The sequence below is a fragment of the Mus caroli genome, unplaced genomic scaffold (assembly GCF_978045245.1).
Source record: "Mus caroli unplaced genomic scaffold, Mus_caroli_1 scaffold_1, whole genome shotgun sequence".
NCBI lineage: Eukaryota > Metazoa > Chordata > Mammalia > Rodentia > Muridae > Mus > Mus caroli.
This window is the reverse complement of record NW_028227256.1, coordinates 147,151,250-147,164,504: the sequence shown is the minus strand read 5'-3', so window position 1 is coordinate 147,164,504 and position 13,255 is coordinate 147,151,250. Positions and strand designations below refer to the sequence as shown.

Sequence of the window (13,255 nt, the reverse complement as noted above, 5' to 3'; positions counted from 1 at the left end):
TGAGGCAGTATCTCTGTAATTCTCGCTCTCCTCAAACTCACAGAAATCCTCCTGATTTTGCTTCCTGGGACTCAGACTGGGAAGAGCATTTAGTTATGATGATTTGAAGAGGCACTGTCTTCTCTAAATGTGTAAGATTTTGCAAATCAAAACCAATTTTTTTTTTTGCTCATCCCTTTATCTTTTGTGATTTCAAGATGATGGCCCACAAGATAGTCATCATATGAAAGCAAAGTCTGTTTATAACCAAGGATGAGTTCGTTCTCTCCCTCGGGTGTGTACAAGCAGCATGGTTAGGACTTCAGGCTGCCTCCAGGTTCAGGAGCTTTCCTCAGCACAACTACTGGAGATTATTGCTCTCCCATTTTCTTACCTTCCTCCTGTTCCTCCCAGTATGAATCGTTTCACTACAATATGCTATTCAGACATGACTGGAGAGTCCTGCTTTCTTCAGTCAGCCAGTTCTGGTATGTGGTAAAGTCTATAAAAATCCTAAGGCCACAATAGGAGAAAGAGCAGCATATCAGAATAGGTTAATTGTGATAAGAATTCAAGCCCTGTGCCTTATCTTATAAAAAGTGTTTAATCAAAATTAGAGAACACTGTTAAGCTACACAACAGCAAGCAGTATAGGAACACACATTGTATGTTACATGCAGAAGAGAGGGCTCCTGGCTTTTGGGATATTGGTCCATCATCATGTCCCATTTTCAATTAGTTGATGTGAGCTGTTGATTCAAATTATCAAAACTACAAGTTAATAGAGAATTTTGCTAGTTGGATATTATTGTCAGTTTCATACAATTTAGAGTCATTTGAAAAGAGGGAACCACAGTGGAGGAGTTGATAGTTGATGTGGGAGGGCCCAGTCCACTCTGGGTGGCAGAATAGATTTTTGAGATAGTCCAAGGAATGATACAGGATGCCAAGCTTCCAATCTGAAGCTACTACAAGTAAAGGAATAACAAGAGTCTGTTATACAGCAAATAATGCACACACACACACACACACACACACACACACACACACACACACGTAGTAGTGTGCTAAGTTATGTCCATAGCTCCTCAAATTACTTTGTTACTGTGTCTTGGTTAGCACAGTAAAGCATTTGCTTTACTGTGAACAGACACCATCACCAAGGCAACTCTTATAAAGGACATTTATTTGGGGCTGGCTTACAGGTTCAGAAGTTTACTCCATTATTATCATAGCAGTAAGCATGGCAGCAGGCAGGCAGACATGGTGATGGAGGAGCTGAGAGTTCTACATTTTGATTCAAAGCCAACCAGGAAAAGACTTTCTTCCAGAAGCTAGGAGGAGGGTCTCAAAGATAACACACACAATGACACACTTCCTCCAACAAGACCACACCTCCGAATACTGCCAATTCCTGGGCCAAACATATTCAAACCATCACAACATGGGATAAAGCTTGGTGTGATTAGAGGAAGTGATTGCTTTCCTTGTCATTTTTCCATGAAAAGAGAAGAAAACGAGAAGCATTCGGTTAGTTTTTAAACCAACTTTTCAATGAATGTACTGTCTTAAGGTCAGAAATTTCCTAAATCAAAATCAAAAACAAAAACAAAAACGAGGTTGTTCATAGAAATATTGGGTTCACTGATGCATCATTAAATTGTATTATTAACCTCTTGTTGCTTAAGTCTACTACTCAGCCTTCACTGCCCAAAGCCTAGCCTACTCAGATAGTTGGAGAAGGATGGTGTCACCTATTGCTGAGTCTACATCTCAGCATCTGTGGTGTTTCTAAGCAAAAGCAATATGGGCTCTGCAGACTAGTTTGAGATCCATCCAGTGTTATAGTGACTATAGAGACCACTTATGCCATTTATAGTCTATCAGTTTCTTGGTGTGAGCCTGGTCCCTCATGGATACATGGCAGATTTAAGTTCTGGGAGCTTTGTGTGGCTTGTTTGATCTCCCGGCCAGACTGGACCCAGGTGGAAATCAGCCTCCACTCTGAATAGATACCACACATCATTAGTAATGAGCTAACAGAGCATGTTAGCATTACCACAATACCTGCTGTAACTATGGGCATGCTTTGAAGGTTCTTGAGTCTTGAAGTTGAGAAAAATTTATTCTGATGACAGAATTAGTAAAACAATCCTATGTTCACTTTATCAGTTTCCTATTATATCAGTATTTAGTAGGTTGATAATATGACAATATTATTTTTAAAATTTTTCTTCTTTAGATTTATCTTAATTTTTGTGTGTTTACATGAATACATGTATGCATGTATGCTTGGATGCATGTAACCATGAAAGCTGGCAGGGGTGTTGGCTTTCCCTGAAAGTGGAGTTATAAGGCAGTTGGGAGCCACTGTAAGGATTCCAGGAACTGAACTCAGGTTCTCTAAAAGTGTTCTTAGCCACTGAGCTCCGTCTTCAAGCCTCAAGTGTCATGCTATTCATAAAGATTCTCAGGAGTGTTCTAGTGACAAATAATAGTTGGGAAAGCAAAGTATTTCCATGGTTGTCTACTTGAAACGTTCTTGAATGATAAGAACCACTGTTCCTGAACCAGAGAGAAGCATGCTGCTTTCTTCTCTGAAGCCTGCCCTTGTAGTTCCCATTTCTAGTCAGGTCTTTTGAGCAGACTTGCTCTGAGTTCAAGTCCCCAAATTCTACTTAGAAGATCCCTTGCCTTCCTACAAGTGACCAATTCAGCCATGCCTGTTTTGCACACCAACATTGGGGTGGCGTGTCTGGCAGAATGTGGACCATGTGTTTAGCTCATAAAGACCCCAGTTCCTAGGATTCCCACTCTCAACTCCTAGGGATTGGACTCTCAGCCATAGTCATGGGTTTTGTGCCAGATGATAACTTAATCTTGTGATCTTATGTTCATTAACTTCTTACAATGAAGGAGTGGGCAGGTATGCTAGAACATTGAGTTTGCTATCACTCTCTGCTGAATTCCTTTGAGACATAGTCTCTCCCTGACCTAGAGGGAGTGTTGTTTAGCTAGGCCAGCAGCCAAAAAGCCTCAGCACTTCTTCAATCTCTATGCTCCACTGCACTGCAGTTTCAGGTATACAAGTCTGTCGCTTGTATAAAAACATATGCCTTGTTGTAGGGCCTGCTGGGATCTGTACTCAGGTCTTCCTGGTTCAATAGTAAGCAGTTGTAACCACTGTGCCATCACAGTTGCTGCTTTTATACTCTAAAGAACTACAAGGAGAGGTCCCTGAAAAATGAACCACAGTCTTGCCTCTGGATTGTCTTCATTGTGTCTTTTAAACAACAATGTAAAATCTTGATATGTATAACTTAAAGATCACAAAGTCCAAGCAATAATTTTTGCTGTATAAACTTTTAAAAATCTCTTTGGCAGTTGTAGCTTGCTTTGTTTTGTGTTATAGAATGAATGGTAGTAATTATAGTCTTAGAAAGGGTATTTAAAACAAAACATGATTTGTAGTGCCAAATATTCCCCCTCAGTATTTTTTTTTCTATAATTTTTAGATGACAGAACTGATCCCACCTAAGATTAAACTCTTTACTTGTTTGGGCATAGTTTTTCAATGTAAACAGCATCTTGAAGATATACATCTCAGACTTTGGACAGGATGTGTTAGTGCCTGTCTGTAATTCCAGAACTTGCAATGTGGAGGTGGGAGGGTCAGGAGTTCAAGGTCAGTCTGAACTATAGGACACTGTCTCAGCAAATTAACAACAAACAGACAAAACCATAAGTCATGCATATTGTGTAAGCCTGTACCAAGTATGTGTAAGACATCAAGTCTAAACTGACTCTGAACTGTGGGTCTTATATTAACTAACGTGCACAGTACAGAATTGCAGCTAACTTCAATCTAGTTTATTACCAGCCTGTTCCACCCTGAGGGGCCCCCTCCTATCATGCCCTAGTGCACTATGCCTGCTTGATAGTGTTCGATGTTTCTCTTTTAACATCACCATCTATCCCATTCCCATCTAATCTGCTTTTAAGAAGTCTAGCTACTGCAGTCCCTGCAAAAGCTCAAAGAGACCAATGACAGCAGCCTCTGAATTCAGAGCAGAATGTTCTAAATAACCCAGAGCATCTCATTCTAGCTCCAAATCTAGAAGTCTGTCAAAACTTTTAAAAACCTCACCTCCGACATACATTTCTAAAGTTGCCTCCAGCTACTTTCCCCATAAGCTCTGCTGTATGCGAGAGATGCTTTTTCACTACACTGGGTTAGATCTGACCTCCTCTTCTGTTGTTTGTTTCCCCACCAAATTCCAACAGTGGCTTCAGGATCCCCATTGGATTCCTGATTTAATTTAGCCCTTGTTTCTTCCTCATTCACCTCAGTGCTTGTTGTTCAGGCTCTACTTCACCCCCTAGCCCTCCCCTTCCCACTGTCCACCCCTCCTAATTCCCCAACCCCCAGCCCTCCCTCCTCCCTCTCCAGCCCCCAGCACCCCCCCAACTCCTGCTGGAATTCTCATGCATGTCTTTCAAGTTTCATGGGCCAATTTAGATTTCATGGGCCTACCTCCTGGTTCTTTTGTCTGGAACATTCCTCCTATATTTGGTTTCCTCCTCCAAGCCTCAGCCAAAATGTCACTTCCTTAGACAGGCTTTCCAGGACCACCATAGCTTCTAGAGTCCATCTTGTTCTCATCCAATACCTTTCAAAGTCCATCATCTAGGATATAGGTCCAGGAAGACATGGAGCCTGTCTGCCCTGGCTGTTCTCTCTCTCTCTCTCTCTCTCTCTCTCTCTCTCTCTCTCCAGTACCTCCTAGAATGCTATTTCATTTCACTCCTTTGCCCCCATGGATTAAGGAGGATGTCTATTGATTTAAAGGTTGATCTCTGCTAGTAACCCCACAGGGATCCACTCAGAAATGATGTTTTCCCAACAATCTGCTTTCCCAATAACCCTAGACTAGTTCATACATAAGGTTTATGTACCAACACAGTAGTGTGTGACAAGATATTTAACTTGGCTGTATCATCAATGCTTTTCTTAATGGGCCACCAACAGGAAAAACAATTGGATTATTTTACTGATTTGTGTGTGTGTGTGTGTGTGCATTCGAACAGTGCATGGTGTGTATATGTGGATGTTTATATATGTTATAAGTATATACCTGCAGGCTAAAGGTTGATATCTACTGCCTTCCTAGGTTACTTTCCACCTTATATATTTCTAAAAGTTATTTTACTTTTTTCTGTCACTTATCTGTGGATGGCCTAAAAGATATGAGATTTTCTGGAGCTGAGATATAGGCAGTTGTTTGCTGCTCAACATGGGTTCTGGAAATCTAGCATCAATTCTCTGAAAGAGCAGCAAGGGCTCTTGAGCCATTTTCACCGACCCCTCCTCCTTATTTATTTATTTATTTATTTATTTATTTATTTATTTATAGGCATGATCTTTTAATAATCTTGGAGCTCACCAACTCAGTAGATTATCTGGCCAGCTTACTCCAGAGAGCTACATGATTCTACTCTCCAGTGCTGTGGTTGTAGAAATGAATTGGCATTAATAGGGATTCGAGGGACAAGGACCCAGATCCTTGTGCCTCCTTGGCCAATACTTTTAGCAGCTGTGTCATCGCCCCAGACACTCATTTAGCTTATTTGGAGCAAGTATCAGTCTCTCATTAATTAAATGTTTCATTATTTATTTTTCTATGTTTATATTTACTCCTATTAAAATTGTGTTTATTATATGAAATCATATATTATTCAATATCTTGCACATGCATGTGCACATGTGTACTTCTGGAGGTAAGACGATAACTTTCTAGAGTCAGTTTTCTTATTCCATCATAGTGTGGGATCCAAGGATCAAACTTGGGTCAACACAGTTTTAGTTTTTGTTTTTTTTTTTAAACCTACTGAGCCAGTTGGGCAGCCTTGTTTGTTTGTTTGTTTGTTTGTTTGTTTTTCCTTTTCCTCTCTCCTCTCTCCCCTCTCCCTTTTCCTCTTTCTCTGAGCCTAGGGCTCATGCAGCTGTAGGTGGCCTGGAACTGCCTATGTAGACCAGACTGACCTTCAACTCACTGAGACCTGCCTGCCTCTGTCTCCCTCTGGAGGGCTAAGATTTAAGGGTCATCCCATGACCAGCAATTTTTGGAAAAAGCGGTTTGCGGTATATATTTATTGCAAGTTGTCACATTTTTTTACTTTACTTACAAAAATAAATGGGATAACTGTAGACTTTGAAGCCATGTGATAAATAAAATGAAATGAAGTCCTGGCATATGACTATTTTTTGTTATTTGGGTAAAAATCAAATTATCCGTTTTGTAGTGTGTCTAATTGAAGAAAAATGACGTGAATGTAAAGAATGAGGATTTTTCAAAGTAGGTGCTGAGGCCTGATTATGTATTTGAGAGACTGAACAGTAGACTGTTCCTGAGCTTGCAGGCAGTGGTGTTATAAACATACATATAAGAATTCTGTTATTATCTTGGCCCTAGGCAACTGATGTGCTAAAGAAAAACCTTCTAGTGACATCTTTCAAGGCTTGGCTACTTGAGAAATACAGGAAACTTACTCAGAGATAATTCTCTCTACTCAGAATTGCCTCAACACAGAGGCAATGGGCTTAGACTACACACTGTTGTCAGCACATTTAAATTCCAACAGCATAAATATTTTCAAAACCCTGCAGTGCCTGGAAGTCCTTCTGTGAGATGAGTAATGGGGTTTGTGCCCATTGTGACAGAGTCACTAAAATTGGATAGGCATTCACTGCACCAAATTTAGAGGGATCTTGGAGAGCAAAAAACAACTCGTGAAATTATTGCTGCAAGTGGATAGAAGGAATTAGGGCAACCTAATTCCTAACCCAAATGTTGGTGAACACAACTTACGTGTAGCCATATTTTCTGCAGTGGATTACCATATTTATCTTAACTGCGTGAATCTTTCTATTCATACCACATAAACTTGTACTTTGTGATAGAATGGAGGTGTCAGATTTGCCTTTTACTTTACTCATGAATGGAAAAGGAGCCTTTAAAAGTGCAACTGCTAGGCATGTGCTTTTGATTTCACGGAGGTGGTGGCAGGAAAGTTAGGAGTTCAAAGTCATCTGTTGCTAGCCAGTTCACTTTGAGTCCAGCCTTGGCTGCATGAGAGCCTGCCTCCTACATCAAAACGGAGTAAATTATGAAACGAGAACAAAAATGCATCCCTCCTTGGCTTATGCTTCAGGTCTTGCCTCCCGTCTTCTGCTTTGAATTTCTACTCTGACTTAGCTTCCTGATGGACTGTCAGGACCTGTATGCCCAAATAAAACTTTCCCTTCGCAAGTTGCTTCCGGCCAGAAAATTTTATCCCAGCAATAGAAAGCAAACAGAAGAAGAAAAGATGTGCTTTTAAGAAATATTGAGGATATTAATTAGGAGATAAATGGTGGAGTTGTAGAGAGGAAGGGGCTCTGCTAACTGCCGTTGATATGGAGAAAGCCCTGAAAACTTTCTAACCAGGGTACTTAGAGTAACAGGATTTCATGAATTGTCAGGACGTCTGTTTGCCTTGAGATATGGCTTCACTATGTAACATAGGCTGACCTTGAACTCATACATGATTATTTTTTTCTACTTCACACATGCTGGGATGACAGTTGTGAGCTACCAAGCTTGTAATAGATACAATACTTTCCTCACATAGATGTTATTATATGCTTCAAATTAGATTGCAGATTCTTCCTGATTTGTTGTTATTTCTACGTCGGAACTTATGGGTTCTATTCTTTGAAATGGCTTAAACAACTCAGAGGTTTTGAGTTTGGGGAGAAAAGCTTGAACAGGTTTGCTTTTCAAGGTTGTCCAACACTGTTCAACTGTAAAATGTATATGCATTTTGTATTTGCGGTTTGTTTAAAACTTCACCTTTTAAAGACTCTAAAAATTCTCAACATAATTCATTATCTTTTCAATTTCACTTTTAGTCTTTTGGAAAAAAGAGGAAGTAGTGACTGCTTAAGGGCAAGCAGCAGCAGCAGTCTCTCTCTCTCTCTCTCTCTCTCACACACACACACACACACATACACACACACAAACAGGCACGCACATGCATACCCCCAGGACCAGTTAGGTCACATGTTTTTAAAGCATATTTTTATGCACACCCCTAGGACCAGTTAGATCACATGTTTTTAAAGTATATTTTCTGACTTGAAAGGCCTGTTTCTGAAAACTAAACATGTCCATTTAGAATGGTAGGCTTCACCAGAGGAGCTCGCTTGAATTCCACCTTAACATCCACAGAGACCAGCCCACTTCTTAGCCCCTCCTACCAGCGGGAGAAGACTTTCTTGAAGTCGGAACTGTGAAGGGCTCCCGACTGAGAGCCAGAAGGCACAGAGAAGCCTGAGGATTCTCTTTTAATTCTGGGAACTGTAAGCAATGCATTTACTCTCCCTGCCTGCTTCCTCTTGCACTTTCCATCGCTATCCGTGGGCAGCTTCCCAGGAGGAAGGCAGCCACGCGTGCTACAACTTCACTTCTTTCACTCCTCTGCGTCTGGGAAAGGGTCACAAAGCAGGCTTCAGTTTCCTTCTAAGTGATGAGGGTTTGGTTTCCTGTGTTTAAGAGCAGATTGGAATAAAGGTATAGGTTGTTTCCTTCAGCGGGTGCTGGGAAATTGAGTCTTTATAGAGAAGTGAGTTGGCGCGCCTTTGTGTCCCACGTGATGCTACCCAGTGATTCCTGACTCCTGAGTTTGAGTGCTGCTTGTAAAGATGTTTAGGGGCAGTTTGGTGACTCATTTAAATTTTAATTGATAAAAATAGTTATATACGCAGAGCATTCCTGGGTATTTAATGGTTTGCTGTGTGATGTGACATATAACACTGAAAAACTAACCTTGAGCTAACAAGCACCCTTGCTCTCAGGCTTTGGGTAACTTGTAACAGGAGAACAGGTCAAACTTTTTTTTGGAAAATACTCTATCAAGTTGCACGCTTGAATTTTGAATGTGAATATCATTTTAAAACTGGGGTTCAAAAGATGGAAGGGGGAAAGGGACTTGGTTTTGAAATAAGTGACTTAACCTCTTTACGTCTTTTACAATTTGTAATGATTTAAATAGATTCATCACTTCAGAAACTTGGTTATGAAAAATGCTCCTGATGTTAGCTGTTGGTTTAAACTGTTTTCACTGAAGGCTGGTGAAGAGCATTAGAGATGTGCCACTTAGAAGGGGTGGATTCGCCGGGTGTGGTGGCGCACGCCTTTAATCCCAGCACTTGGGAGGCAGAGGCAGGAGGATTTCTGAGTTCGAGGCCAGCCTGGTCTAAAAAGTGAGTTCTAGGACAGCCAGAGCTATACAGAGAAACCCGGTTTCAAAAAACAAACAAACAAAAGAAACAACAACAAAAAAAGAAGGGGTGGATTCTAGTATTATATTTGGGATTCTAATTTGGGAAAAGGAGTGTATTTTGTGTTGCTTCTATTTGTTGGATACATTTGAAATTGCAGTCAAAGAGATTCACAGAGAATTTAATGAAATAGACCTATCCAGTCTGAAATTATATCACAAATATAGTGAGACCTTGCCAATGAAGCTGGTCTCTGTTTTCATTGAGCTCACGAAGAGTTAAATTTTAAATTAAGCAATAATTGTGAAATGCATAGAGAAGTTTAATGGCCTTCTCTCAAAGTTTTACAAAACTTCCTCTAAGAAAAACATATTTTATGGGACGAGACACTTTCATTTTAACTGTATATGTTTTTTAAATAGCATTTCATATTTATTTTTAAATAGAAGAAATAAAATTATGAAACACATGCCTTAGCCTTTGATAAGGTTCATGTCAGAGAACTAAATTGGCTTGTCTTTAACCCTTGTCTTTCCTAGTGTTGTTCCTAGTCCTGAAGCTGATTGTTCCATTGTTTAAATATTAATAAACATGCTTGAGGAGTATAAAAAGAGTAAGACAAAAGTTTCCATGTTTGTTTTCCCTCCCTTTCTGTATATCACCACATCTCCCCACAGTACTCTATCATGCTGGTAAAATTATATATATATATATTTTTTTCTTTTTCTTTCTTTTTGATCACTAACTCCTTTACAAACATTTTGAGGACTCAGAAGTTCTCCTAAGGTAATGAACATATGCTTGTCCAGTGCACACAAATTTGAAAGAAAGAAAGCAATTCACATATTTGCCAAAGACATGGCCATTTCATAAACCTCTGGATTTTCTTATCATTTATCAAAGTTAAGCAGCAAACGCTTTCATGTGTGAGTAGGAGCTGCCTCACTGTCATACTGAGAATCTCAAGGGGCGCTTGTTCACTGATAGGCACGCTAAGCACCCTACTACCATGAATAGAACCACTTCCTAGAAAGCTAGTGACCTAGATTCTAGACTCAATTCCAACAATGATCTCCATGAAATATTAGGCCTATCATTGTCTTCAACTTTTGATGAGTCTTTTTGCTTAAACACAATAAGCATAAGGGAGAAATAGATGCAAGTTTTTCATTGGATTCTGAAGTATATCTGTATATTCTGCTTTTGTCCTAACATTCTGAACTGTATTTCTCAGATTGATTGTGTTTTTTAATATTATTTTTATTACAAAAATAATTCACACTTATTGTCAAAAATCTTGTTAAATAATAGAAAAATTGCAAACATATTTTTAAATAACTGTGACTCTATATTCATCCATACTTTTAGCAAATACTATTAAGTCTCTGCTCTGAGTCATATATCATGTAGGGGATGATAACCTATGAACTAAAGACTATGAGCTGTCTTCAGTCTGTGGAGATGTTGAACTGACCAATCATACATTATTGAATATTTAGATTGATTGTAAATATTAATCTAGAACCATTATATTAGTTTGTATAGCTCAGTATGGTTCAGCCTTACAAGTGCATTTCTAGATAGCAATGAGATCATAAACTACCTAGTTACTTAATCTCCATATTGTTATTTTTTAGCTGTAAAATAGGAACAAAAATAAAATAAAAATGAAATTCAGTATGCTGACAGTTCTCAAAATATTTAACTAAATGGCACTGAGTACTAGTTCATCTTTGCCATTTTGCTTTGGAAGAGTGTATCCATTCTTAAGGAGCTTGAGTAAGCTTAAGTAGCTTAAGTATTGGAGTTTGCCTAAGATAACATTGAATGGTATCATGCAGAATAAGAAGAGAATCCGGTCATTCAGACAGCTGCTACCTTATTTACAGTTGTATCTCTTTCTTAACCAAGTTTGGCAAATGTTCAGAATGGTTACTTATAAGGGTGTGTTCCATGTGACTTTAACAATTTTTTTCTCAGTGTTAACTTTCAGCCTAGCAAATCTGAACGGCTATAGTTCACATTATCAAACATCTTTTAGAATTCTCATAGATCTCGGAGAATGTCAAGGGTCTTAACAATACAGGTGTAATTCCAAAGTAGAAATAGTAACCCTGTAGACACTCTTCCTTATTTATTTATTTATTTATTTATTTATTTATTTATTTTTGGAGTTTGTCTCAGTGTTGAATGGAACTTCCCTTCACAACAGATGGTAATGCACAAGAATGTGAGAGCAAATCATGTTCTCAGAGAGTCATAGTTCAACAAAATTGAGGAAATGCAAGAGAATTCTGAGAAGATGCCTCAAGATTTCTGTAGCATCTTTCACAGCACTGGAGAGATCCAGGCTTGCTTAAGAGAAAGTAGAGCAAAAGCCAAGAGCTTGTTATGTGATGGCTGCCAATAAGAACGTTTGTAAAAAGAATGCCCACGTTTGTTTGTCAATAATCAACTTTGACCAACTCATCATCTTTTACATCTTGAATACTGGGGTAGCAAACTGGGATCAAAAAACAAAGCTGGGAACAGACCATGATTAAGGGTTTCTTTTTAGAAAAGGCAGCTGGCAGCTAGCAGGGAAAGTATTCTTCCGATCTTTTGATACCATCACCTGTGTGTGTGTGTGTGTGTGTGTGTGTATTGCAGGTGGGGCTGCAGCATGCTTTTGCTGCTCTTGGTGTGTAGACCTCAGTGTTTTACTGTTCCTGACTCTTAAACCACTCATAGTAATCTTTAAATACAATTTCCTTCTCTTCTTAAACAAATGTAAATAACTCAATGCTGACCAGAAGCAGTTTTGAAAACCTGTACTACCAGTTTACTCATTTAATTAATTCAAATGTCTTTACGGAAACTCAACAGGCATTTGTTGAGTAAACTGGGACTAAAAGACAGTAGACAAGGCAGACTTTATCTTTCTCTTCTTTCTCATTAGCATGTGCAGCTGTGAACAATTTGCTTAGTCTTCCACTCCTTTGCTTGGCCTTGGAGTCTACAGGCAATTTTATCTATTTTAAGTAAAGAGTAGGTTTTGAGTTAGCAGAAAGTGTCCCAAATATGTCTATTTTTTTGTATTCTTATCAAATATAGAAAACTTGTGTGTCTGCAAAACTCAACTTATATTTTCTTGCTCATTTGTTTGTGTTTATGAACCATTTTGCAGTTGTTTAGTTTGAAGAAAAATATGAGTTCTATTATTATCTCCTATTTATATAGTGCTAAATGGTTTATAGGAAGGCTACATAAGAACTTTATTCTTAACTGAGTCTGGTAATCCCAGCTATTTGGGAAACTGACACAGAAGTTTAGCAAATTCAAGGCCTACTTGGGCTACACATTAAGGTCCTTTGCTTGTCAAGCATTCTCTACACTGTAGATTCTTCCCCAAATACTGAAAAAGAAAAACGAAACAAAACAAAACTAAAAAACAAACACCACAAACAGAACAGAAAATTCCATTCATTTTTTGTTTTTTGTTGATGTTGTTGTTGATGAACTAACTCAGCAGAGCACTACTGTTGACATTTACAGATATGAAAAGATAAATTGGGGGGAAAATCAAATCTCTCTCTGTACAAGCTTGTGTTCATGGCATCCACCTGATATACTTTGTATACTTTTTATTGGAGCAGCCAAGTTGTTCTTATTCCCTCTTCTTGATGTGCCTTATTCGTGATTGTTAGCCTTCTCCAGCTGGGGTTAACAGAAAAACTCTAACAGGAGGCTCAGCACAGATCATGGTCCCAAAGCCCAGTCCCACAGAAGCTCATTGCTCTGTCCTTGCCAGCTGCTCAGTGATTGACAGGACACTGCTCCGACATCCCAGAATGACTGAAAAGATTAGTTTCAGATTTGTAATTTCAGGGTGAACTACTTAGTATTTTGTATAGGCACATAATGCTTTAAAGAAAATAAGGCACATGATATTTTATCAAATCTACAAAATAGACA

General features: G+C 38.9%; 1 protein-coding gene across 1 annotated transcript in view; it reads left to right on the top strand.

The window, feature by feature from the left end:
• The first annotated feature begins 8,267 nt into the window (after nt 1–8,267).
• The window catches only part of Pla2g4a (phospholipase A2 group IVA), a 134,516-nt gene continuing 129,528 nt past the window's right edge, over nt 8,268–13,255 (top strand). Inside the window, exon 1 of the mRNA XM_021162091.3 lies at nt 8,268–8,380. The gene's annotated coding sequence lies outside the window, so the exon portion shown is untranslated. The remainder of the gene's footprint in view (nt 8,381–13,255) is intronic.